The 27,107-nt window shown below is 39.7% G+C and overlaps 1 protein-coding gene across 30 annotated transcripts in view; it reads left to right on the forward strand.

The window, feature by feature from the left end:
- Window positions 1-16,521: 16,521 nt before the first annotated feature.
- The window catches only part of ARPP21 (cAMP regulated phosphoprotein 21), a 141,914-nt gene continuing 131,328 nt past the window's right edge, over window positions 16,522-27,107 (forward strand). For 2 of the 30 annotated variants that reach the window (XM_088166779.1, XM_088166997.1), the window contains exons 1-2: window positions 17,598-18,706; window positions 20,564-20,722. The gene's annotated coding sequence lies outside the window, so the exon portion shown is untranslated. Of the gene's footprint in view, window positions 16,892-16,947; window positions 17,397-17,596; window positions 18,707-20,563; window positions 20,723-27,107 lie in introns of those variants that run through there. The other 28 variants (XM_088166852.1, XM_088167006.1, XM_088166786.1 and 25 more) reach the window with 22 other exon arrangements.

Consider the following 27,107-nt stretch of genomic DNA (forward strand, 5'->3'; position numbering starts at 1 on the left):
GCCAAGTGGGTGAAGCCTCTGTGGTACGATGGACGATGGTTGAAGTACAGGTATGGGGAAGCCTGGCAAATTGACTACATCACCCTTCCCCAAACCCGCCAGGGCAAACGCTATGTACTGACCATGATGGAAGCAACTACAGGATGGTTAGAGACCTACCCTGTGCCTCATGCCACTGCCCTGAACACCATCTTGGGCCTAGAAAAACAAGTCCTTTGGAGGCATGGTACCCCTGAGAGAATTGAATCAGACAACAGAACCCATTTCAAGAATGGCCTTATCAACACCTGGGCCAAAGAACATGGTATTGAATGGATATATCACATCCCTTACCATGCGCCAGCTGCCGGGAAAGTTGAACGGTGTAATGGACTCCTTAAGACTACTTTGAAAGCACTTGGTGGTGGAACCTTCTGAAATTGGGAAATGAACTTGGCCAAAGCCACCTGTATGGTTAACACCCGAGGGTCCATCAATCGAGCCGGTCCTGCCCACTCTGAACCCCTGCACACAGTGGATGGGGACAAGGTCCCTGTGGTACACATGAAAGTTATTTTAGGAAAGACTGTTTCGATAAATCCCACCACAGGCAAAGGCAAACCAATCCGTGGGATTGTTTTTGCTCAAGGACCTGGTTGCACTTGGTGGGTAATGCAGAAAGATGGGGAAACCCGTTGTGTACCGCAAGGAGACCTAATTTTTAGTGAGAACTGTATGTAAGGTTTCATTTTGTATTATATATCTGTAAGAGGGTATTGGTTTGGGTATGATGTAGATGGTAATAGAATAAGGGGTGGATTATGTCCTGGGGTACAATGCAAAAATGTGTATTCTATCACCATCTGTTAAAATGTAGGACGGGTGGTGATCCTTATCTCTCTGGGAGATATCCTCTGCTGATGTGCCATCTGATAAGATCGGGGGGATGATCATTGTTATCTTTTCACAACCCATCCTTCCTCCAGAAGATATATTCCATTAATGGGCCATTAAGTCCTATTGTGTGACTGATAAGATTACATCATCCCATTGGAGATGCCCCAGCCAGGGGGAGGAGCCAAGCTTTTCCTACCTAGATAAAAAACTGGGGTTTGGGATGCGAAGGCAGACCTTTCCACTGGATCCCAGAGGAAAGTCGGACCTTTTCCACATCATCGCTGGATCTTCGGAGGAAAACGGCACCTTCTAGAGGAGCACTGCTTCAACGGAACCACATCTGTCATCCAGGAAGACTGCAGACACCATTTATACGGACTGCTACTAACACCCTGACTGACGGGGTGTCAGGTTGTATTTCTGACTGTGTCGATGGTTGTTTCTTTTATATTATTGCATGTATTTTATTTTTTCTCTTTTCTCCTATTAAATTGTATTACTGACTTGGAGTCTCGCACTGGTTTTACTTTCAAACCAACACAAACAGCACCCCAATTTAATTTAAAGCTTGCTCCTGAATATACAACCCTTGCTATCATGAACCACAGATGCTTTAAAAATGAAAAAAAAACCCTTTTACCTCCTTCTGATGACAAATATGAATTCTAGTGTGAGAGATTTAAGCCAGTGTCTGATGTTGACTGCATTGCAGCTAGAGTTTTAAATCTCATTATAAAATGACTCTATTATTAAATGAGGAGTTTAATAGTTTGCTTGCATAGTTGATGGTCAAAAAAAGAACAGTAGTGTTTTCACAGAATAGGAAAAATGACAAAAATGATGATGACTGAGTATGCACTAAGTGTCAGCTCTGTCAGGATCATGGGCTTGAGATACAAATTTTAATATAATATTTCTATATTATATTTCTATAATATATTTCTATTATATTTCTATATTTCTAATATATAAGATTATTGATGATCTCTACTTAAAATGCACAGATTCCCCTTATAATGCTTCAGTAACATTGCAAATGTCACTATAAATTCAACACTTGGAAAGTTTTGCACTTGATTAAAAAAAATAACTGCAATATTTACCCTTAAAAACTGATACAACAATATAGCCTTAATATTTAATCAGTTTTCTAAGGCAGTGTATTAGGTACAGTGCATGAGGTTAAGACAGTACACAACAGGAAATAAGCAGTTTTAAAACTTAGCTACCATTGTAAGACCTCATATAAAGATGAGTTGTAAAAATTAGGCCCAGGTGAAATCAGTGGCATGAATTCAGCAGAGCATTGATTCCATCCCTGCTGCCAAAATTCTACTTTTGTCGGCCAGATCCTGGGCTTAGAGGAAATATTAGTAGTGCAGTGACTCTTACTATACTGTAAGATAGGGTAACCTGATGTGAACATGCTAAAGTGGAACCACAGGATGGAGTCAGCAGTGATTTATCTTTGCATATTGAGCTTTGAGGAGAAAAAAACCCACATACACAGAATGAATAAGAAACATGGGCAGACTGTTGGAGGACATACCCTGTTTTGGCTGACATGACTCATTACTGTTTCTGTGCTGAAGGCTGGGTGTTAGAAAAAGCAAACCTTGCAGGGCTGTGGGGAAGGGACAGAGCTGTGTCAACCACTAGAGCCAATCTCAGTGTGTGCGTCTCATACTTGTGACAACTACGTGTACAAAAAACTCTGCTTATGAATGGGAAACAAATTCAGTTCCACTGTGTTTTTTTCTACTTGGCTTTCCAACTCTAATGAATGAAAATTCATCTGGAGAAATACTAATTTGGTTTGACACCACAAACACGCAAGTAATGGGAGCAGGTTTCTCATCTAGGCAATCTGATAATCTAACAAGTTGTGTCAATGAGAATAGCTAGAGTTTAAGGTCTTGTGACATTATTAATTAGTTTTCTAACATCAATCTTTACAGTACACTTCCCAATTTGATGTTGTACCTCCTTCTCTAGCTGCAGGCTCTGTTCTTTTATACCCAAGATAATGCTTCTTGCTAATTCACTGACAATCACCAGCAAAGAATTATCACTCCCCAGCACTTCACCATTCTCACAGTATCGCTGAGGATGCTTGTTTCACATCGATGCCATTTTACCATCAGTGGCAAGGTGACCAGAGGAGTTGATCAAGAAGGTGTCAGTAAGTATTTATAAATGCATATCTGGGAAATTTGTCGATGCTGAAATTAGCTTTGTGCAAGAGATGGTCAGATATTATTATGTTTTTAGGAATGGTCAAACTGTGGGAATGTAATAGTTGCCCGGAGGAAATATCAAAATCCAAGTTCTTTGTTCATGTCAGTGCAGGAATTTGAAAAAGGCAAATGGGTGAGAATGTTTGTAATTCCATGAGCTTAGTAAGAAGAGAAAAGTAGAACTAACATGTGTGTCTTTAAATAATACTGGACTGGCATCATTAGACTTGCAGCAAAGCATCCTCTGTATCTTGTCAGACTTTAAAATCATCTACAATTCTCCTTGTACATCCTACATTCTTACTGCTTTTTGTGGTAATTCTTACTAGTGTAAAAAATTCTTCTTATTGAGAGGTGTGCTTTTTTTCATGTCAATCTAAAATAAAACTAATTTGCTATTACAGAAAAAACTGCATTTAACTGAAAGGACAAATATTAGCTTCATTTTCAGGGATACGGGATTTGCAGAGAGAAAATGTGCTGTTCCATTCCTTAGCTCATCACAAAATTGCAATGTGGAGGGAAAAGTATTTTGTATGCATAAATAAAAATCAACAAACACAGTGCATCTAACTATTTGTCTTGGAAGTTTCACACATTTCTTTTATAATTAATCATAACATGAATGTAAATATCAATTGCAATCTTCCAAAAAGTAGAACGTTTCAGCTACTATTTTTGGTCACTCCCTGTACAAATAAACACTTTAAATATCATAGAAAAAACTGTTCATAAATAGAGAATTTCTCAGTTTAGAAATACTTTATCCTGTACTGTTTTGTTTAGGCTATACCTAGAAATAGAATTCAGCTGCTGAAAAATGAGTTTACTATGCTAAATCATTCAGTTTTATTTTGCTACAGAGTTAATCCCGGCAAGGCTAAAAATTAGTTAATAGGCAGTCTATAAGATCATAGAAGGTGACATTTGGAAATCCTGCAGTCATATTTGTCATTAGCCATGGCAATATTCTGCCATAAGGCAATGGGTCAGATGATTGATTAGAGAACCAACCTCATCGCGATATACCCTCCAGCATGAATAGGGAGAGAGGAAAAGGAAAATGAGAAAGGAGAGTGTGTGTGACACAGAACAGTAACACAGAGGAATAGAAGGGCAAAGAAAGTATGAACCAGTTTATTTTTAAGAGGTAAAGGGTAATGGAGAAGAGGGAAACAGCATAAATCAAGGATCTTGGGGACCCACAAGGTGGGTCATCATAATTTGTGAGTGAAATCCTGTATCACTGGAAAATCTAATTTTTCTTCACTCTTGGCATGGCATCTTGCTCTAGACACGAGGCAGCTGTTGGCTACCTCCCTTACAGGCGTTCACTAAAAGTCTTGGAGAAGACTGGCATTGAAATGCTGTTTGCTTTTAATTCTGCATGCTTTCTCAAATGGATGTGTAGATATATATGGCTTTACCAGCTATCAACATGTGTGCTAAGGAGCATCAGCAAAATAAACAGTCCACAGAAGCTGACAAAAGGCCTACAGGGAACACTGGACAAATGCTCACAATTGAAAAAATTGTTAGGCACTGCAATTAAAAGGGAAGATCTCTGTTATTTAGGAGTCCGTGATACTTTTACTGGTGGCCCTACTATGACTCCCCAGCTACTGTTTTGGAAATTAGCACACCACTTTTGGCTGTGATACTCAGGTATGCAAGACTCAGTACCAGCCCCATCCTTGCAGTCAAGCTTAAAAGCTGCCACTCCTAGTAGGAGGAAGGCACTACACAGAAAATACAGGTTGCTGTACAAACTATTGTACAAACAATAAGAATGAGAGAAGGATCTAAGTGCAGCTAAGATTTTACTGCAGTGCTTATTTTTTTAAAAATTCAAATCACTAATGTATGCTATTCTCCATAGCAGGGCATGATTTGCCATATTTCCAAATGACTGGGTCTGTCTTGGTTTTGCCCTGTGTCAAATTCATCTAGGTCCTCAAGTGATGTGCAATTCTATCAAAAATTGGTGAGCTTTGTAATTTTACTGCTGCAGATTAAGTACAGTTTGTTCAATATAATCATACAATGAACAGTCAGAGATGCTTGTGCCTTTCATGACATTCACTGGCTTTCCTGGTTTGCTGGGCTAATCTCTTTCCTGAGGCATTTCAGGAAAGAGCTTCCTAGTTTTGTTTATGCTTATAGAAAAGATGTTACATTTATAATACGGGGAAATGCTGATTTGTTGGGGGTTTATTTGGCTTATTTTCTAAGTATTCTGATTTGTATGAAAATACTCTCCTGCGATAAAGACTTACTATAACTACTTTATAAATCAAAATGAATAATTTATTGTGCTTTTAAAAACCGTGTTAATCAATACAAAACATTTCAAAAGAATACATACAGATGATATTATTGGCAAACAAGATTGCTGCCAAGATCAATGTAAAACTCCCATCGTGTTCAATGAGACTGTTTTCAGACTGGAATGTAGGAAATTACATTTTTGCAGACTGCCATGACAGAAGTTCATCATGACGGATAGTACTTTCCTCAGAATTACAATAGCCAGAAGAAAAATCAGAATAAGCAGCTCTGAAGAAAAAACAACGGCACCAGGAAACAGGTTGAATTTCTCAAAATGATCAATTCAATAAAAGGTAGAATCAGGATAAGAGCCCTGATACTTGAAGTCAATACCTGGTTTCTGCCTAATGATATTGCTTCACATGCAGTTTTCTGAGCTTTCTGCACAGCTCATCTTTCATGGGCCCATATAGACAGATCTTATACAGTGTGCAACAACAAAATCAATTGTAAACACAAGCTTGTCTTTCTCTCTGCCCTATCCCCACTCTTCTGAAGCACTTTGCTCTCTGTCATTTACTTCTGTAAGCCGTGAAACTGTCCTGACTTAGACAGAAAAGGCAAATGGGAATAAGTCTTCATGCCTCACATGCTCATATAAGCAGTGAATCACAGGGCCACGTAACAGAGTTACAGATTTGAAAAAAGATTTCTGTTTGCCATGCCTGTCTCACTTTGAAATTATTTAATAAATCTTTTTTCTTCATAAGAAATCTTGAGGGCCTATGTCAAATTCATCTTTGGGGGAATATGGTGATATAAACACATTTAATTATCTTAAACAGCTAGAATTTCATGATACAAGTATTGCAACAAAAATACTGTTGAATACAGCATAAGGATAATGCCATACGCCATTAAAATATATTTATCTTAATTGTCATATTAATTGGTAGATCCTGTGGGCTGTAAATTTATCACAACTCTGGTCTGCATTAAGAATGAATCATGAGATTTTAACTGCAGATCCTCATGCCATTTAATAGGTAAAATTAGGTGTCCCATTAGTCACCATTGTGACTAATTTCATCTATTCTGATATTATTATGAACATTATGCAGTTGTTTTAATATATTGATGTCTTGTCTTTTAATATCTAGATGTTTTATTATGTTTTATTTCTTACTCTGTGATGTGTCATTCCTTTTATGTAACTACTATTACTAATAGTACATGAAGGCGTCCAAGGACTACACTCTTTTGAGTACAATTATTCCTGTATAGCATTGGAAAACTATTAAGGTGTCTAACATAGAAACTATTTTACATGGAAGAAGTTATCAGGATTAGCAGCTACTGTGGTTCATTAATCACTAAAATTTAAAGAAAATTATCTGCAATAGAAAACACCAACAAATAAAACAGAAGTTCAGGTCATGGTCCAATTTTTCAAGAGCATACAGGATATCTCCTGTGCCAATCAAAGACTTTTTCTTTATGGGCATGTAAAGGGGACTGAGGATCATAACTTGTGGCCCTTTGTGACAGCCTCACACTCTCTGCCCAAAATATCGGAAGGCTTTGAATATAAAAGACATATCCTACAGATATCTTAGTCCGGGGCTCTTTACCTCAGAGTAAGCAAAAGAAGATGAACTGCAATAGCTACAGAAAGCAGATGAATCTTGAGAAACACAGATTTCCAGAGGACTCTATCTATGTACACAGAGCAGCTGTACAATATCTGAGGAAAAATGGTGAACCCCTGAATCACATGTTGATTAAAGCTGGAATAGTTCCCTTTTTTTTTCCTGATTGCTGAACAAAGTAATTTTATTAGAATCAGAAAACTAATTTCATTCTGAGATCTACTCTCTTTCTGCATCTGTGTCTTTTTCTTCCACATCTGATACTTGTTAAATTTCTGCCAGGAGTCTGCATGCCTTCTAGGTATGGATTTAAAGAAAAAATACAAGTGTTTTATACTTTTTGCTTCATAATGTATTCCTAATTATTTTTTTTAACATATACAGCATGCAAAACAACATGAAAGAGAATGGAAGGACTGATTTTCAATTAATTTGAGTTTGGTCTTGTTTTTAAATTACAGAACATGCTCTGATGTTAGGGAGCTTCATAATTCAAATTGCTGATGAGTAGAAGTCTTGAAATGAGAGCTTAAATAAAGAGCGCATGAGGATCGTGTAGCTTATTTTGTGGATTTTGGATCAGGCTCTGAGAAAATTTCAAGTTATTTGCTGTGTAGAACCATATAGACCAAGGTATAGTTACCATCCCTCCGAGTTTTCACAAGGCTGAAGTTACATTGTATGGTTGTATTGTACTGAACTTACATGGACTTATTTAATGCAATATGCTTCTGTGTTTTCCATGGCACTGGAAACTGATTAGACATTTAAAGTATATGGTATTAAAAAGAAAACAAATCAAATTTGGAAAGAAAAGGCTTTTCTCACAACAAAGCAAATTTTCTTATCTGCAGCAGATCAGCAGTAGGAGTTAATATAAAGATAACACATAGATAAATGGCTCTGACAAGTTAAGCTTCATCATTCTAGGTGTCCCATGCTTGCTTTATATGAATATGTCATTCATAGCTGGATATCCATCAATTCATTTATGACATTAGGAACTATATTCCTTGTATGTATTTGCATTAATACTGACTCCTGCTTTGCTAAGTTGGGAGAGGCATAAAAGGGAACTTCCTTGGAATGGCAGGAAATAAATTTTTTTCTATGTACAGGTTCCCACCAATCTTATGGTAGGTTTACTAGCCAGAAAATGGTGTAAGAGTTGCCACACTTTTTAACTAACCCATTCTTTCTCCCATGACTGTCAGTAAATTTACCTTTGATTGCCGGAATCCAATTTCTGTTGGCAGCATAGGCATTGAGATATGTACAGCTTGTGTAGATTGCAGCCTGGATCAGCACTTAGAGAGTTCTGAATTTCATTGCTAGACTGTTCAGCACCCCCACAATGTCTTTCAAAGTCTTCTAGGCTCTGGTTTATTATATTATCTTTAGCAGTCTGAAGTGCAATAATTTATATTTGTCACAATTGCCCTCCAACTGGTGTGCTGCTGGTACAACCTTACGCTTTTTTGTCTTGTCTTTTCTTTATCAGTGAGGGAGTCCAGTATTGTGAATAATTAAAACCACATAAATAGTTGATTTTGGTGATATTGCATACCACACTAAATGTCTTATGTAAAAACCATGTATTTTTACTTCTACCGTCTCATTTGCTTGAACTATATTAAAAAAATTCTCATCATGAAAATTAAAGATTAATAGCCATTATTATCCTTTTTACTACATGCAGCTGATGTAGATATATTTAGTTTTCTCCTGAGGAATGGTTTGATGCATATTTGTTTTCAATTAAATTTGCATATGCCATTTTAAAGAGAAAGATACTTTATTTATCTCTCTAGTTGCTTTCACTAAGAAGGGAATAAAAGTTCCACACTTCCCTCCCCTTTCCTGCATCACTGCAGGAGAGCTCTGTATTGTGCTTCATAAAGAGATTGGGAAGCTGGGTAATTAATCATGGGCTTTTATGTAATAGAAAGTTTAAATTTCATTAGATTTATATCAGAGTGAGTGTTATGAGGGAAAGCATGTTGTGAATGAGAGGGAGAGCCTTATGATTAAGGAAGTGTGTAAATAATAATGAAAGTCATTAGTGCCATTCAGTTTCTAAGAATGTCATAAAGTAATTGGAGCATTAAAGTGAAATATGCGATGACAAACATTAACGATACAAAAGAGAGAAAATGTGGTTATCTTTAGTTTGACAGATAACGTCAACTTTCTTGCAAGGCCCAGATGGTGCACAGGAAAATGTTATGAACACTTTTGTTTTGATATTTTTATGATATGATATTTGGGAATACAATGTCACAAACACACAAGGAGGTTTACATTTGTGAACCAATAGTGCCTTTGAGTACAGAGTCCAATGCTGAAGCAATATATAGGGAAAGTCTTGTCACTGATGTAAGACTGTTGTTGCAATAAAGGTGAGTTGCAGTGTAGCCTGTATTATGTGGAAGTGAAGTTTCTGTCTGTCTCTTTCTGAATGTGCATTTTGAATCTTTCTCTCCTGTATATCAAAAAAAAAGGGAAAAAAGAAAAAGAGAGGGGGAGGGAGAAAAGGAAGAAAATGATTTAACAATTATGTAGGAAATTATATGATGCTAAAATTGTACCATGTACTGCTCTTTCAATGAAGGGACTTTCTACAGTCATTGCACATTGCAAAGGCTATAATTTTAGGGTGTGAAAAAATGTAGATTCCAAACAAAGGAAAGTTGTCTAGTGAATAAGGGAAGGCGAAACAAGAAGAAGACAGTTGGAGAAATTTTGAGGGAACAGTGACTTAGAAATAACTATGCTTACAACTCCAAGACCTGAAAGGCCCAAGACCTCAAAATGATGGAAGCTTAAGCATGTATCTTTGTATTCTGTCCATGAAGTACAGAGTTGTGGGACTTCCTACTACCCCCATCAATTTGTGTCAAAAGGACCTAATTTTTATGTAAGCAGTCATTCATTCTTTACTGTCTCTTTTCTGCAGACCAGTAGCCAACACAAAAGTTGACTCCAAGTGTTGAAGATGAAGCACTGAAAATTGCTAAATTAATGCTAATTAATCTCAATTTTAAGTTTTAAGAAAGTTCAAGTTTTAAGAAAAGGAACACTGGTCTAAATGAGTGAAAGTGGAGAGGTGAGGGTGACTACCTCACTAGGATTTTAACCCATAGCTCCTTGAAAAACCTCTAAGACTTCCAACTGTATGACAAAGGCCACATTTTTCACCACTGAAATAACTTGAAAGGTGTTTTAAATGACACAGTAAGATTTATTCTCTGCATACTGGAGGGCTGCTACTACTTTTGAGATCTTTGACTAGGGTGATTCAAAGTAGAGTCACACTAACTGTACCAAATTGTGGTTACATATGTGCCTTTTCTGGTCATTTCTCATGTGGATGAACAAAACCAGTGTGATGATACATAAGAAGTAAAAAGACGTTGCTTCCAGTAATTTGTAAAGGGCTGATTTTGGAAAGTGTGATTTAGCACTGGTTAGATATTTTGTTCAGTTTGATTCATTTAGTTTAAGTTTATTTTCTGATTGCTCCTGTTCTTTGGCACAGCTGCACACAGTTTTGCATAGCGTACTTAATATCATTGTGAGGGGAACTGATATGCCAGAAAATTCTGTTACTCTCCTGACTCTCTCTATTGTGGAGGGCACCCTCACCTCCTCTTGAAAAAGGTTCATGGCCAATGTTTGCTGTTTGCTGCTTCTCTCATCGACAAGTTTAAAAAGGTGGCCAGTGTGAGCCTCAGAGCATACACTGCAGTGATATCCAGGATACACAGACACTGTGGTAGCAGGGAAGAAACACATCCAGATTACATAGACACTGTGGCCAGGATTCTTTCTAAAAATTCTGATGGGAGAAGGTAAATATTATTCTTAAAAATTTAAAAGGAAAACTGAAAAATGGTTGAAGAGTGTCAACATAGTAGTGTAGTATCATGTCACTTGTGAAAAATACCTGTAAGGTAGTTCCAGGCCTCATGTAAATTGGGAGCCTTCTATTAAACTCTTACATTTAAAACGTGCATTTTTCAGAGAATACTAAATCTTCCAGAAGCAAAGGTTAAGAGGGCACCATGTTCAGGGGAATTTCAAATTGAGAAGTTAATGTTAGTGAGTATTCAGAGTTACATGGGCTGATTGTCACAACAAATCTTCCTTTTCTCACTTCCAAATAATTTGCCAACTTCATTCTCTAGGTTTTCATATGCTATCCAATCTATATCTGGGGTAATGGTCTTCTCTAAAATATACATGATTTTGAGAGTTAAACCAAGCCTACAATTCCACAAGCATGTTTTACTGTTATTCTTAATATTGTTCTGGCAGGATTTCTGTAAGGTAAGTGGGGATTCCTGTCAAAATGGTTTTTGTCTTCTTTCCCCCTTTCTGTCATTACTGAATTCACTTGCTTTCGCATGTAGTACCCTGGTCCCTCAGCTTCCTTTCTTGAAGGACACCTAAGGGCAGATGTAGGTCTGTAATGTTTCATCAGTGAGAAAAACACTATATACCTTTGTTGAAAGCCTGTATTACCCCCATCTCATTGCGGTAGGTGAAAACTGTCACCAAAGCTTGTCTGCTGGCCAAGTGTGCTGGGAGGTAACCTATGCTTTTGTACTTTGCTTTAGACAAACAGCAGCAATAAAGACTTTTCTTGGTAAGATCTTGAAGGGAAGCTGCTTTGTGCCAGTTAAGTTGTTTGTGACTCTTATGGCTCCTATGCTAAGGGCTGCAACTACTCTCTGGCAGATGATGTGTTTGTCATATGTCTCCTTAGAGCCTCTCGTATTTGTGAGCCAAGCAGTTCCTGGGTTTTTAGGTGACCCTGAGACATTGGATTATTAAAGCTCATAAATTCTATTGAAAGAGTTCGGAATTTCCTCAGCCTGATTTCTTCCCTACAGTTCTCTAATATGTGTAGGTAGTGCACATTGTCTACAATGAATCACAGATCTCAAGATAACCAACTCACTGCATTCCCTGCCTGAGACTCTCCCTCCTCCTCTTTTTCTCACCATTTTATCTCTGGCCCATTCCAGCACCACAGTTCACAACACTGTAGCTGAGTCTCTTCTTACTACTCTGTCTCTTACCACTACATGTTTTGTAGCTTTCTCCTATTGTGCGTGCCACACATACATATTATAAAGAGTACTATTATGCTAAGTTTCTATATCAGAGATGTGTTTCTGTCCAGTGCAACTGAGAGCTGCCCACCACCTGTCACAGCTCTTTCAATGCTGTCAGCAATGTGACTGAGTCAAGATTCCAGGATCAGCCCTTTCTGTGGTTGCTGGATTACTTTAGAACATCCTTTTTTGAGCTGCCAGACACTCATCAGCCCATGAAATAGGCCACTGCCCCTCCTACACTGTGACCTGAAAGTTCGCTAGTCCTCCTGCCTGTAAACATAAATTGAAGTAAAGACTACAACATGAGAGACAATATGTACAAAAGCTAGCTGTAAAAGCCAGAGTTCAAATCTTCTTCTGAAAGTCACAGCTGAGCAATGCTGCAGGAACTACAGCTTCCGGTCTTAGGGCAGAATCAGGCAACTTTTTTTTGTGTGGGGTAAGGTACTCCACACTGTAATATCCTTTTCAAGATACACAGATATGGCACATCAAACACATTGGGATTTCTAAAAGAAACTAAGAGGGGATTTGAAATGTCAAATACAAAGAAATGATTCTTTGCTTTCAGTGGGGAAAAAAAGCTGCCTCAGCCCCTCTAGCAATAGATTATATTTTTAAAGAGTTGTTCATTGATCTTTCTCCAAAGAAAGAATCTGAGATTCAAGTACCTGATCTTAATCCTAATGCAATCCATTGCAAAATTCTTACTGAGTTCAGTGGGAAGAGCATAAAGCTGCTTTTGTTTTTTGGCAAATCTGAGCTACCAGTACATGCTTTATACAAATTACTTGGGTAATTTTCCTTTACTTGAGATGTTGTAGCTGGAAAAATATTTCAGCTCTTCCTGAGAAGTATTTAAAACTGGTGCAATTTGGCTGTATTTACATACTGTAAAGTCCCATTTTAAACAGATGCATGATATTTTTAAGTCCATCTACAAATTATGCATTATTAATTTGTTTGTAACATGTAGAACACAAAAGTGGAAAGAAGTTTAAAAATAATTAAAAACCCCTGAAACTGATCTCTTTCACATTAGATTATGATAAATTACATCAACAGTTAGCTTATTATACTGTTGTGCCTCAAACTGAATAATTCGGTAACTCAAAAACACAACAGACTTTATATGTTAAGAGGTTTTTTCACTAAGAAATAACTAGAAGCAGCAGAAATGTGCAACCAGTTGTGCAAGGTTTTATTAATGTATAATGTATAATGTAGTAACACTACACGCCTTCTCTCCCAGGAATTTGTGATTGCAGAACTGCAAGAAGCTCTGTATGTTTTTCTGATATTTCATACTTTCAGTCTGATACTGGGTGTCAGCCCAGTAAGGTTTTCTTGATTTATAAGTGTAATTGAGATATCATAGCTAGAAAGTATGCTTGCACTGAACCATCTATTGTCATGCTTTGGAAATACCTTGAGCTGAGGCATTTGGTGTTGCCTGTAGGAATTTTGTGTACGTAGAGTTCACATGTGCTTCACCTCTATATGTTGGCTGTGTTGCACAAGGGCATTTGGCAATACTAGAGTCCTAGAAAGTATGTGTTGCTGTTTAATTAAATGTTTTGCTCAAGAAAGTACTTGGTGAAATAGGTCGTGTCTTTATTTTTCCCCCATTACCGTCGAAATGTGGTCACATAACAGAAAAAAAAAGATATCAGAGGTCTGAATAGTTGATCAAGTTCTGTTTCTGCTTAAAAACACAGCTTCTGCTGACTTTCATGAAGATTAAATGGACAATTATATCTGTCCATGTTTACAGATCAGGACAGGCAGCAGCAAGTCATTGCCATGGTTTGCCACTTCTTCAATATTACAATCGTGCAATGATTGTGATTTTTCTTTCTACAAAGAAAAGTCCTAAAGAAAATTATGTAGGCTGCATATTCTGTCAGATTAGTATCTGACTGAGAAGGTCTGAGGTGGCTTTTTAACAAAGGAAGGCCATTTCATTTATTTGCACATGCTGTGTTTGATGCTACTCAACATTCTGAGTTGAAAAACTACATTATGCGATACTAGAGTGATACTGGCATTTTTCCTGATTATTTCCACTGGTGTTGCTGTAGATGGCATTTTTTAGCATTTGGTAACTTGCTCCAGGCACATCCAGCCTCATAGGAGAGGGTGGAATGAACCGCCAGATTACAGAGTGGATTAATTTTTATCTTCTTACAGATGACATATACTGTTGGCTCTTCCCACTCTGAAGACTTCCCACTCTGAAGTATCTTAACGGTGGGAGGTAAGCTGTTTTACATGTGCATTGTGTCTAGTGACTGGAGCAAGGTTCCAAAACATTCACTACTCTCATTCCCTTCCCTTCTGGTGATGAGTTGCAATGCTTTTAGTGAAAGCATGAGTGAGTACTGCTTTTGTGTCCTGGTGTAGTGTGCATTCTCTCTCTTCTCTGGGTACCCCTCTTGGGAGTAAAGGAATGATGGGCAGCAGCCAGGTGAGGCCCTCTCCATTTCACTGTATGTTCAGAATAGTTTTGATAACCATCTTGGAAAATTAACTTTGGCCCATTGTTAAGATGGCTGCAACATCAAATGGCAAAAAGAAAAGAACTGGTCCTTGGACTGCCATTTATTGCCTCTCTGCTGGTCTTATTGCTTTCAGATGGAAACTGTAGCACATTGTGAGAATATGTTAAAGAATGAAATTAAAATAAGATGGAGCCACACACGACCATCCTAGGAGGAAACTACATCAGGAGGTGCATTAGCAGAACAGGTGCCTGGCTGAATGCCTCTGATCACTTGAAGTGTGCACCAAGAGCTGGCTAATGCACATCCTGTTGTGGCCCATAAAAACATAGTCACTGTATTTTTCCAGTCTGATTCCATTCAGCAGTCTCCAGTAAAAGCAGGTGTTTGCTTCTGAGGGGAAAGAGTGGTTCCAGGGATGCAAGGATAACACCTACTAAAGCAAACATTTCCCTGCAACTCTCCCCTAGCCTTCTGTATATTTGACCATATTTACTGGTACACAAGTTCTGCTACATTCATTAACCATGGTAAACTGTCTTCTCTATCTAGGGCTTTCTGAAAGCACATCATGAAAGGAGTGCATCTTTAACTGTGTATTTTAAATAAGCATTGTCTGTCAGTGGGAGTTGGGTTATTTGTATCACCATAGACAGAAATGATCTCTATAATTCACAGGACCTTGCTACTTTGTATTTTTTGACTGTTTATTTTTTTATCCAAGGGATTACTAATTGCAGCTAGTACCAGATGCTTCTGTCTCCTTTCAGGTTACTGTAGAAGAAGGCATTGTATCAGATGCATGGTTATTCACAGACATGCATTTCCAGCAGCTGAATTGCTGGATCTGCTCTAAATCATCTATGGCAATTACATTTGGTGTTGTACAGCTATAATTTTACTGCATATTAATAGCCATCTAGCAAAGAGGTAAATGCCCTTTTCTTGGCTGGGTGCAGAATGAATGCCTGGATGTATTCAATAGGGTAAAACAAGGCCCAGGTTTTAAATGCATAGCAGCAGTTATATGTATCAGAAACGTGTGTGTTGGTCAATTGCCTGTTTCCCTCTGCCTTGATGGTGCATAACAAGGCTCTGAGAGAAATATCAAGCCACATCCTAGATAGAGACATGCTAGGCAGGAGAGGGGGAAGGGGATCATGTGCCCCATTTTTAGTGGCTCACCATTACCACCCGAAATCTGCTGCAGTCTTTTTTTTTTGTAAAATTTTTTTTACCCCTTTCAGCAGCTCGGCTGATCAGCCTCAAGGCTGTCAGGTTTCACCAGAAAAAAATAATAATTAAAACTACCCTCCCTAGACCTTTCACTTAAAGATGTCCCCTGGAGTCAAGGCCCATTTCCTTCCCTCTTTATTTTTCTTGGGGGTCGTGTGGCGGGGGGCGACAGGGAGTGGGTGGGAGCAAATAACAAGGAATCTAAGGGGATTAACGAACTTTCTAGTTATTAGCCCCGCTGGAGTGCTTTGTTTCTGCTCCTGGCTGAGAGTGGGGCTGACGGGGAGGGCTCGAGGGAGGGGGGGAAACAATGTGCCTGAAGGGGTGGATGGGCGGGCGGGCAGACAGAGAGACAGACAGAGCCACCCCACACCACAGACAGACACCGACCCGGCGGGGCATCTCCAGGCCGTGCGCGGGGCTGGGTGGGGAGAGGGCGGGCAGCGCAATGCCGCCGGGGCCAGCGGGTCCTGTGAAGGAGCCGTGGCAGCGGCAGCCAGAGCAGCGACGCTGAGCGCAGCAAGCGCGGAGCCGGCGAGCAGTGGAGCCGGAGCGCGGCGCTGCCTTCGGTCTGGGGCGCACCACGCTGCGTGGGCGGGGAGAGAGAGAAAGGCAGAGGGAGAGACTCGCAGACAGACAGTACAGCCCGGGAGCACGGCAGATAAAGGACGGAGAACTGGGAAACAGGAGCGAGCCAGAAGGGGATTCAGGCAGGCGACGAGAGCGGACCGGACGGGGCCGGTGACCGGGACCGGAGGCGGCTGGCGGGTCGGGCGGTGCCGCCGCGGCCACCGCGCTCGGCCAGCACCGCAGCGCGGCGGCGGATCTCCTCCCGCGGCGGAGGCGGAGGAAGCGACCATGTCTTTCAGGAAGACAGTCACTGTACTGTAACAGCAGCGTATCCGCAACAAAATAAACAAACCGGCCAACCAAAAATACCAAACAAACAAAAATAGCCCGAGCTGCCAAGACTCTGGGGGCAGATCCCGTTTGCAGGCAAGGTAAAAAAAAAAAAAAAAAAAAAAAAAAAAAAAAAAAAAAAAAAAAAAAAAAGCGCCCCTACAAAACCCCAAGGAAGAATGAGAATCTGTCGACATTTGTGTGGCGTGATGTTCTTTGTCGTCGCGATTTTTTTTCTTGTCTATTTTTTTTTCTTCCAGCATGTATTTTCTGTCATTTAGTTGGAGTCTTTTCCCCATCCCCCCCACCCCTCCCCGTGATCTTTTAATTTTTGAGGTCAGGGCGGCTGGAGCATGTGAAGCGGAGAGAGAGGGAAACAGGAGCGGCGTATGGAACCGGGACTTGCCTTTCATTGCGTGCGATGGGCAATTATTCATAGCGGCTGCAGGATTCTGGCTCTAAGATGTGGTATTTATTAGAGGGGGAGGGAAAAGGAAAGGAAGAAAGGGTGTCGCTCATAGTGCGGCGGGGCAGGATGCTATCGGTGCTGGAGCCAGCGCCTTGCCCGGGACTGCGGAGCGGCAGCGTAGCGGTGGTGACAGCCAGGTAGGGCAGGAAGAGCTCGGCGCGGGCGCGGAGCCGCCTGCCCCGCGGAGGGCGGCGGCTTCCCAAAGTTTCGGCCGCCCGCCGGTCATCGCCAGAGGCGCTGCTGGCGGGAGCAGAGGCCGGTCGGGGTCGGGCGCGGAGGTGAGGTTGGCCGGTGGCCGTGAGCCGGGCTGGAGCAAGGGAGAGGAGCGCCAGGGAGGGTGTCTGTGGGGGGACATCGCCCTCCTAGCCGTCATTTTAGCTAAAATGGATCAAACTCCTAAGAAAATCTCAACTTCTACTCGCTGATTTGTGAACATCACAGGATCCGCTTTCAAAGCCGTGTTTGCTGGAGGGCAAGCCTGGGCTGCCTGGCCATTGCATTGTTCTTAAGGGTGGCGATGTGAAGGCAACAAATTTACTTGATGCTTCCTTAGCATCTCTTTTTCCATGCAGTGGAGGAGGATCACAGTCCAGGAATTACAGCCGTATTGTTAGGTGTCCTGTTTTCACAAAAAGCAGTTCATGTTTCTCCTCTTGGTATATTCTGCCTACTTGTCTGTGCATCTCAAATGATATCGCTTGTAAATCTAACCCCGACGTGCCCATCTAGCGGAGCCATTGCGCAGCCTTGTTTAATTGCTGTTATTTATTCTGCCTTCATTTACCGTGTCAGCCAGCGGGGAAACATGCTTAAATTCCGGGTGCATTTTTATGTGCTAGGTGTGTATCTGCGCTTCCAGGTGTGTGCGGTTTTGCTTAAAACTCATTCCGCCGCCGTGTGACATGGCTGTAAATGTGCCAGGTGGGGAAACAAAAGCATTAGAGAACCACAAAAGTGTCTGTGCATCACCTGTTTGACTTCTCTGCCGTTGCAATGATGAGCCAGATGAGCCCTGTGCGCATTTTTTAAGCAAGTACAAAGAAATCGAAGCTGACAATGATGGGGAGGGAATGGAAAAAAAACCAACCAAACCAAAACCATACTGTAAAATAACCTGCAACTTTTCAGTCGCATAATTTAACTGCACGCTGATTTCTGTTTTAGCAGTCTTCGTCACGCATCGAGGCAAGTTTGTGTGCACAATTGGGCTTGCAAATTGCTAATCTCGCACTGACTTTGCCTCATAGTTCCCAGCTGGGCATGGTTACCTTGAGAGCTGTGGTATCCGTACTGTCAGAGCATGCTCCGGTGGGGAGATCGGGTGTGTTCTATTTTTAATACTATTTAATGAAGATGCTTCTCACTCTGCAATATACGAAGCATAATGGAAGAGTGGAGTGATGAAGTGATGATTGGTTATGGATACTGGAAAAGGAAAAATACAAAGGTAAAAATGGAAATCCCTCAGATAATTCTATTACATTAATGAAAGAAAATGCAGCTGTGTAGAAAGATAAAGGTGATGGATTAGCTTATTTTCAGATGAAGAGTTTTGTGGTGTCTAGGATGCTATTCTTTTAAAAAGTTGCATGGAGCAAACTAGATATTTTGTGCTACTGGTAAATCTTTGCGGGCATGCTTGAGTTGAAGAATATGCCATTTTATTTATTTATTTTTTAAATAGTGAAGTACTTTACAGTGGACTACTGCTAAGGAACATCTTAAATACTTATTTTTTTTCTTGCGATAACCAGTTTTAATCATTAGCCCTATTTATATGCTTATTGGTAGCCTCCTGAAGCAGGAGTTTTGAGTTTTTATTCCTTGCAGTTAAAAGGTAATTCAGTTGATATTAAAAATCATTGTTGTATGCAATGTTCACAGAATGCAAGCTGTGAATCTCTTGTGAAGTGTAAAGGAAAATATCTATAGATAACTACAGTGTCTGCCGCTTGGCAAGATGCATGGATATACTTTTGAAAACTGCCCTGTTACATTCAGTGTACTTTAGTCATAAATATGTTTATTAGCTATTTGAAAGACTCCACATTTTAGAATCATGTAGACAAACTCTCCTTGATTAAAAATATCTTCTGTGGAACAACTGTATTTTCTCTCTGTTGTCCGCGGTTTTACAGGATGGTGGTCTAAGAAACAGCTGAGTACTCCTCCTCCAAAATCCTTTTTCAAGCAGTTATTTCTTTGTGCTATGTGCTAGTCATTTTGACTGCCCCAGGGCTAAGCATGCAAGTGAGGATTGCTCAGATGAGTGTTGCACCACATCGTACCCACGAAGGAAAATTATGTAATGGTGACAGAGGAAATGCAAAGAGATTTTTAACACAGGTGTTAATTATAGTTCTCAGAGAGGGAGAAAACAGTGCAAAAGTAACTTTGAAACTTTTCATTCTGTCATTTCATTCTGTTGCCATAAAACTGTGTGCCAAATCACGTTTTCCTCATGGTGCTGCTTTTCCTGTGGTCCTTTACTGGGGTTATTTGCATGACTACAGTAACTGTATTTGGCCTGAGAAATCACTGTTATTAAACAGAACTTGAGGGAGTACATAAAAGAAACCTAAGAAGTTTTAATATCTACTGTGCGCTTTACTTCCTCTCAGGTTATTATTTTGAATAACTAACTTTAAACTTGGAATGAATAGGGGGGGAAGAAAAGTGTACTAATTCTGGGATAGCTTACTTACAGTCTTGTCTTGCATCCTGTAGGCATTGGTCTCGCTGCAGTCAGTGGGAGCTTTAAAATTGGCTCCATGGTTTAATTAGTGCTAAAGACAGACACTGGGACAAATTTTCAGCAGCTGTAAATTGATGTTTTATTGGTCTTAAAAACCAATTGTAAGTGTAGACTTACACCAGCTGATTATAACACCTCCCTGCTTATAACAAACAAGATCTGTAACTTGCATTGAATGGTATTACCAGTTTTGATGGCATTAATTTCAGAGTAGGAAAATTATTTTGGCAGCCTGGCAAATCCTTGTTTACAGGGACTACTCACAAATGAGTGGCTTGATTCAGTGAGTGCTCCCAGTTTAATTTCCTTGCTAAGTTTTAAAGACAGTTTGTAAGCTACATGATTATTTAAAGGAAATACTGTTCATGTTAAGTAATCCCTTTTCAAAAATATCATTAAAGGTTGACCAGTTGAGAAGTAATGTAACTACCATGCAATAAACTCGGAAAATACATTTGTCCCCTGCTTATTCATTCATTAGATTTGAAGTTCTGTATTAATGTTCTTAGCAGGTAGTAAGTCAAGCAAATGGGTCCCTTTTTCTTCTAGAAGATTGAAGCACTCATCAAACAACTAATACATGGCAAAGACTGTACGTTCCAATGGAGAGCATTTGGTTCTGAAGATTTAAAATATTGTGTATGAATATCTGTGTGGTAACATGCATTTCTAGGACACATTCTATTTTGATGACAAACTGCAATCCAGGTAAGTTAGATTTTCCCTAATTAAGGCTGGGTAAATTGAATTGCAGATAAATTATGTAAACCATGTGAGGTCATGCATCTCGTTTTTGAGTCATCAAGTGAGACCTATTCTGGTCTCCAGGCTTGTAAGTGGGTCACCCCTGGATTGTAAGTTTCCCTGATTAATTGCTGGTGTTTGCTTTGTTTTCTAATTTTTCCACTTGATACATGAAATGCTGACTTTGAGAAACATGTAGATATAAATAAGTTTACACGTTTGTTTGTAAGTATCAAAGTATTCTATTTTTATATAGTAATTTAATGGTAAGCCCTTCTAACAAGGAAGTAACTTCAGAACAGTGCAAATACTGACTCATGTCTGGTTTGTTTTGTGTTTAATAAAATAAACCTGCCTATAAATTCATATAGATAAACTGCTTACTGTTTGTGGACAGAATATGTACTTCTTGGGGTCTTTCTTAAGAAGGAGGCTTAAACCCAAACCAGAACAACAGCCACTACGGCTTGCATGAGTATGCTGATGTTCTCACACATACAAGCACACAGTTTATTAGAGAAATTAAAAAGACATTATGCCACAAAACTACAATACTGTCAATTTTAATTAAAACGGTATTTTTTTTTGTAAATAACATCTACAATGGATTCTTGCTTAGTCCTCATTTGTCACTGAAGGTCCAGACTGCTTAGTTGTAGGACTTTTACAGCTGCTTACATGTTTGAAGTGACTCTAGTTTTAGGCTTCATGTGTTGGTTTTACAGTAGGCATAGATTTAAGCTGGATGATGGGTGAATTGAATTTACTTAGCTTATCTTAAGTTTATGAGAGCATATAAGTAATCTGTATTAGCGCTTAATATATGATACAGACTGTCCAAAGTTACAAATTGGATTGATTCCAGGGGAAGAGCACTGGAGCTCTGTCACCTTTAGGGAAAAGCAAACCCCAAGCAAACACTTCCATAATGTCCTGCCACAGCTGCCATCTTCTACCTAGTAGTAATGTTGCTGGTATTTACTATTTCTTCCTTTTTCACTGTTGTAGATTCCAGGTTTTCAGGTACACTTCCTTTTAGTTCCTTGGAAAAAGTTGTTGTGGAAAAGGTTTCCTTTCATTCAAATGTGCAATTTTTTAGTCACATGGCGAGATCTTTAAACTGTGTTTGATCATTGTAGAATTGTAAATAGGTAATGAGCTGTTATATGAAAATGATACTTAGCACTTTTTTTGTCCCATTTTTTTCCTCGGCTATTACATGTAAATTCCCTGTTACTGAGAGGAAAAAGCAGACTAATACAGAGAGAAATACATAAACAAGAAGTAAACAAAATTGCTTTTTACATGAGTGAGTTAATGATGACTGTTTAGATTAACTAATTGCAGCTGTGTTAAACATGGTCAAAAGAACTACTAAATAGGTTGTTTGGTTAGTGCTGGAGGAAGATGTAAAATTTGAGAGAGCAATAATCATGACTAAGCTGAAATGCAGAAGGCATAGTTAGGCAGTGACAGCTGAGAATTTTAAATTTATGATTTGGATATACAATGACTTTATGAACAAGGGGTTTAGGGTACTTTCTAGTTACTGGAAATGTATGGAGGCAGTAACCATGTAAGGTTGTTTTTAGGGCAGACATTCACATAGCATATGCTGAAGTATGTAAGGTGAATAATGCATTTTTATATGTGAAAGAAAATTTTCACAGGGCAATTGGGACACTTACAGATGAGATCAGATGTCTGATCTTGATCTTTTAAGGCCAAGAGTCACAGATAATAAGGAGTAGTACCATGAAAAAGCAAAGTCCTATAAAAGTGTCTTTGTAATTTAATTATTTCTGCTATATTAATAATTTAGTCCTGGACAATACTGATTTTTTTTTATGACGTGTTTATACAGCACCTGTGTTAAAATTCTACAAGCTTAGTAACAACTTCCAGCTGATAAAACTGCCTTTTTCCAAAGCTGGATGCCTTCAAGTCAAAGGAAAGCTTAAATGGTTGGCAGGATGGTGTGACAAAAAGATAGCAATTAAGAAAAACCCCCGGCAAATACTCCCACACTGCCTCCCCACAATTGAATGCTCTGGTTTTTGATTTCTCAAAATTTTTTTCTTCTGTTTGCAATCTATGCTAAAACATAAAAAGCAAGTATATACAAATCATCTCCTTTCAAGCTTCTGTTTATCCCAGTTTTTACAGCCATTCAGCAGTGATTTTAACTGGATTCATAAAATCATCAGAGCCAGTTTTATGTTCTAGGATTTGAACTCTGTCATCAAAAGCATGCCTGAACAACTAATAATTTTGTAAGTAACGAATCCTGTTCCAGTATTTGTATTTTTATTGCCTCATGAGTTGAAGTCTTCCTGTGCCTTCAATACAGAAAGCATTTTTAAAGTTTTCATTATTAAATATCAGTAAGATTGTGCTGCTTTTCCTCACAGGGAGTGCATGCATATTGGGTTTGGTGAACTACTGAGCTTGATGTGGTCTAATGCTTTTTTTACTGTGAAGAAAGTTCTCAATTTGTTTCTGCGTAAAGAGGGATGGCAAGGCTTCTCAGTAGAATGAAGCCAATGAAGATAAACCAAACTGATTAGAATAATTTTATAAATACAATTAAATTATTATTAATTAACATGAAGTGTTCAATTATATATTTGATTCAATTGAAAGTGTTTCTGGGGAGCAAAACTCAGCAGTGTTGATGCTCTCATGTGAAATAGGTAGAGCATGATGTTCTTCTGAAGAATATGCCTACTTTGTGCTTTTTGGGTGTTTGTGCCATGGAACTTTGAAGTGTCTAAAAGTAAATCATAAATTGTGGTGGTACAAACTGTACCTTGAAGTTTTTTCCATTTTCAAGTTACTATTCCATTTCTAAATGCATTGCCATTGGCTTAACATTTAGAACAGTTTAAATGAGGCTGCTTAATGCATTATAAAGTATTTGTCATGGAGTCAGAAATGTTTATGGTGTCATAAAAGCTTTAAGGGAAGCACATCAAATAAATTGGTCCACTCTAAAGGGTCACTACAGATTTTAATGTAAGCCTGGGAAATGTCTGATAGCTTTATAATTTCTGTACTTTATAAACCATGAAATCTGAAGTGATAAGGTCTGACTTTCATGCTTTCAGGTTTTGTTCCTTTAGGAAAAATTCAGAGCTTCCTTCTACAAAACAAACAAAAAAAAGGAAAATTCTGAACATTGATCTGTAAGGAAAGCCTAATGAGTGACTTAGAGCATCTTAAAGTGCCATATTTCATAATGCATACTACTGTTAGCATCTGGAAATGCTAATGAAATCATGTTTGATCCAGGTATGATTTCTGGGGAAGCTTTAACTCATCAAAAATGAGGATAAGTTGGAAAGAACCAACTAGCTTTACTAGCTTCGTGTATCTTGATATGCTTTGCCACTATGCTGTAGCAGTCTGTTCTGCAACTGAGCAGCAAAATGGAGTGAATTCTAGTGACAAGAACTATGGCAAGCAGCATAAGAATCCTGTTAAATACGGAAGACAATGAATTATTACTGAGGGATAGTACCACTTTTGTTTAATCTATGTACTGTTGAAAGTGATTGCATTTGAAAGAAGTCCTTGAATGACCTGCTTCTTAAAGAAGCCCTCTGTAGTGGTTTTGGTTGGCCAATTTGAGATTTCTCGGCTCATGCACCAATTTATGTCATGGCTTTAGCACTGGCCAATTCAACAGTGCATCCACTAGAATTATTTACTCATTTCCTGCTATGAGATAGGATTAGGAGGAAGGCAAAACAGGCTCAAACTTTAAAGGGTATAAAGAAAATCTTTGTTACCAGAAACTATAAGAAAAAATAATAAAAATCAGAATAAAACATTCAGAACACTTCTCCCTCCACAACGTCTTTTCATTTACTCTGACAACGTACAGAAACAAATCATTCAATTTACCATCTCTAAAAATAGTCTTTCACTACTTTACTTGGGAGAGGAGACTTCAGTCTGTAGCGATTTTCTCCACAAGAAAACTGTTTTCTTGTGGCCTTGATGTCACAGTGATCAGCTGCCTACGAGAATGGAAATCTGATCACTGTGTAAAAAATCTCTTCCTCGACTAACAGACTTCCCACAATCATTATTGAGGACCACATCAACTTCATGGGGCACACTTTAAGGATTACAACAGTTCAAACAAAAGCTCTCTTCATCTTTGAAAACAGAGGTCATTCTTCTCTTCCCTGGGGAGTAGGAGAGATCTTCATCTCTCTTCTTTATTCAAACTTCTCATAGATTCACAACCATTTTTACATCTGTTTTCTTTAGCATAAATGCCTCTGCGCTGTCTACAGTTAGAACATTTCATCCACCCCATAATGCATTTCTACGAGTTATAGGGCAACAAGAGTCTCTTCATAGCTTAGAAAAAGAGAAATTTCAGGCCAAGAATGAGGCATCGTCATCAATCCCATCTGGGATTTGACTTCTTCCTTTTGCATGATGTTTCTGGGCATATCTTCATCTCGGTCCTTTCCTTTCACTCAGGAGAGAGAACAAAGTGTCTTCAAGTCTCATTCTGGGCAGTGAAAGAGTTAATATCGTGCCCGGGCAGCGGCTGAACTAGTCATGGCAGAGTATTTCAGGCCACGCTGGGGCTGGGCCAAGATAGCAGGGGACCAGCAAGAAACAGTGGTGGCTGCTCTGGCTGTACGACTGCCCCCCAGCGTTTGCTGTATTCAACTCCAGCTGCAGGCCGATGGTCTTCCCTCCCCTCTGCCCAACAGGCAAAGAGTGGGGAGGGGGCCTTGCTGGAACAAGCTGTGGCCGTCTCTCCCTCAGGGCTGCGTGGATGCTGCGGCAGGGTGCGCCCGGCCAACTGGAGCGGCTCCCGGGGCCCCGCGGAACCTCTGGCTCGGCCTGGGCCAGCAGCAGGGCAGGGTTTTAATGTTGGCTAGACGTTCTGCGGCGCTGCGGGCTCCCTGGCAAGGCTGGAGGAGGGGAAGGGAAAGCTTAGGTCTTGGCAGCCGAGCGGGCCTCTTCCCCCTTTCTATTGGGGGCTCTGGCCAAAAACGGGGCCCAGCGGGCTTCCTGAGCCCTGTGTCAGAGCCTGCCTGCCCCTGCCCGGCCCGCGCTGGTGTTACCTTCTGAGAGGCTAGAAACAAAAGAGAGCTTCTCAGGTTGGTTTTTTTTTTTTTTTTTTTTTTGTCTTTACATGTGTGTTTCACAGAGATGCATAAATGTTCTTATTCGTATAACAGTATGTCAATATTAAAAATCAGATTGGTCCTTGTCAAAGGAAGCTGCCCCGTTCCTGACAGGGAACTCTTCCAGGACATTTATACAAGCCACCACACCCTCTCAAAATTGGAGGCTGAGATAAGGGAGTGGTGGGGTAAGGGCATAGTGGAGGATTAGTGCTAGTAGTACTGATTGTGATGTGAAATCAGGTTAAGGGGCATCTGAAGTAGGAGGACAGCAAAGGGAAGTAGAACTTTCAGGAGCTATTCCCTGAAGATTAAGTAATTGGAATTTTGGATAATGCAGAGAAAATATATAGCCCCTTTTCAGTGTCACTTGTTTTCAGATTAAAAAAAAATCGTTATGCATGTGTTGTGATGTCTGTCTGCATGGAGGATCAGGACAAAATGACTACTCTGCAATTACACCTAACTTCACTACATCTGATGTTGCAGGGATTGTAAATGATCTACATCTTCTGATTTTTGCTGTTGCAGAATTGCTCCTCTTTGCTACTGATCTGGCAGGGGAGAAAGGAAGATAACAAAATTGTTGCCAAAGTCTGAGGGCTGTACATCTGGCAGTGTGGGCTGTAATGGGACTTCGTAGCTTGGTTTAATGTCAGTGTAAGAAACTGGTGGGTGAGTCTTGGGGAGACATGCAAGATCTTGGATTCTCTGATATGGAGCAGTTCTATAAAAATAAATTGGTTTCCATCCTTGGAATATACATGCAGTCTTGACCTCTTCTCTCGCCATGGCACTATCTCATAAGTTAGGTATTTGCTGTAATGTGCCCTGTGATTACGTAAATCCCCATCTTTCCATAAAGCGCTTTCTGTTAATGGGGAAGGATTGGTAGGAAAGAGCAAATTAAGACACAAATCTTAAAGCAGCATTTTAGCTGCCTGTGGTTCTGCTCTCAGTAACCCTGTAGGCATGGTCGTGGGGCTGTGGTTCCACAGTCACCCTGTCCACTTGTTCTTTTGTTGTGATGGTTTCTGCAATGCAGGAGGAAGATGTGGCAGGCACCTACCTCTATCAAAGCCCATGTATTTATTTGATGTGTTTGGTATTCCTCGACTGTTTTTGTTTGGGTTTTTTTGTTGTTTTTTGGGGGGTTTTTTTGTTGTCTTTTTCAGAAAGTAGATCAGAGAACA

Source organism: Sturnus vulgaris, chromosome 1 (assembly GCF_052056855.1).
Source record: "Sturnus vulgaris isolate bStuVul1 chromosome 1, bStuVul1.hap1, whole genome shotgun sequence".
NCBI lineage: Eukaryota > Metazoa > Chordata > Aves > Passeriformes > Sturnidae > Sturnus > Sturnus vulgaris.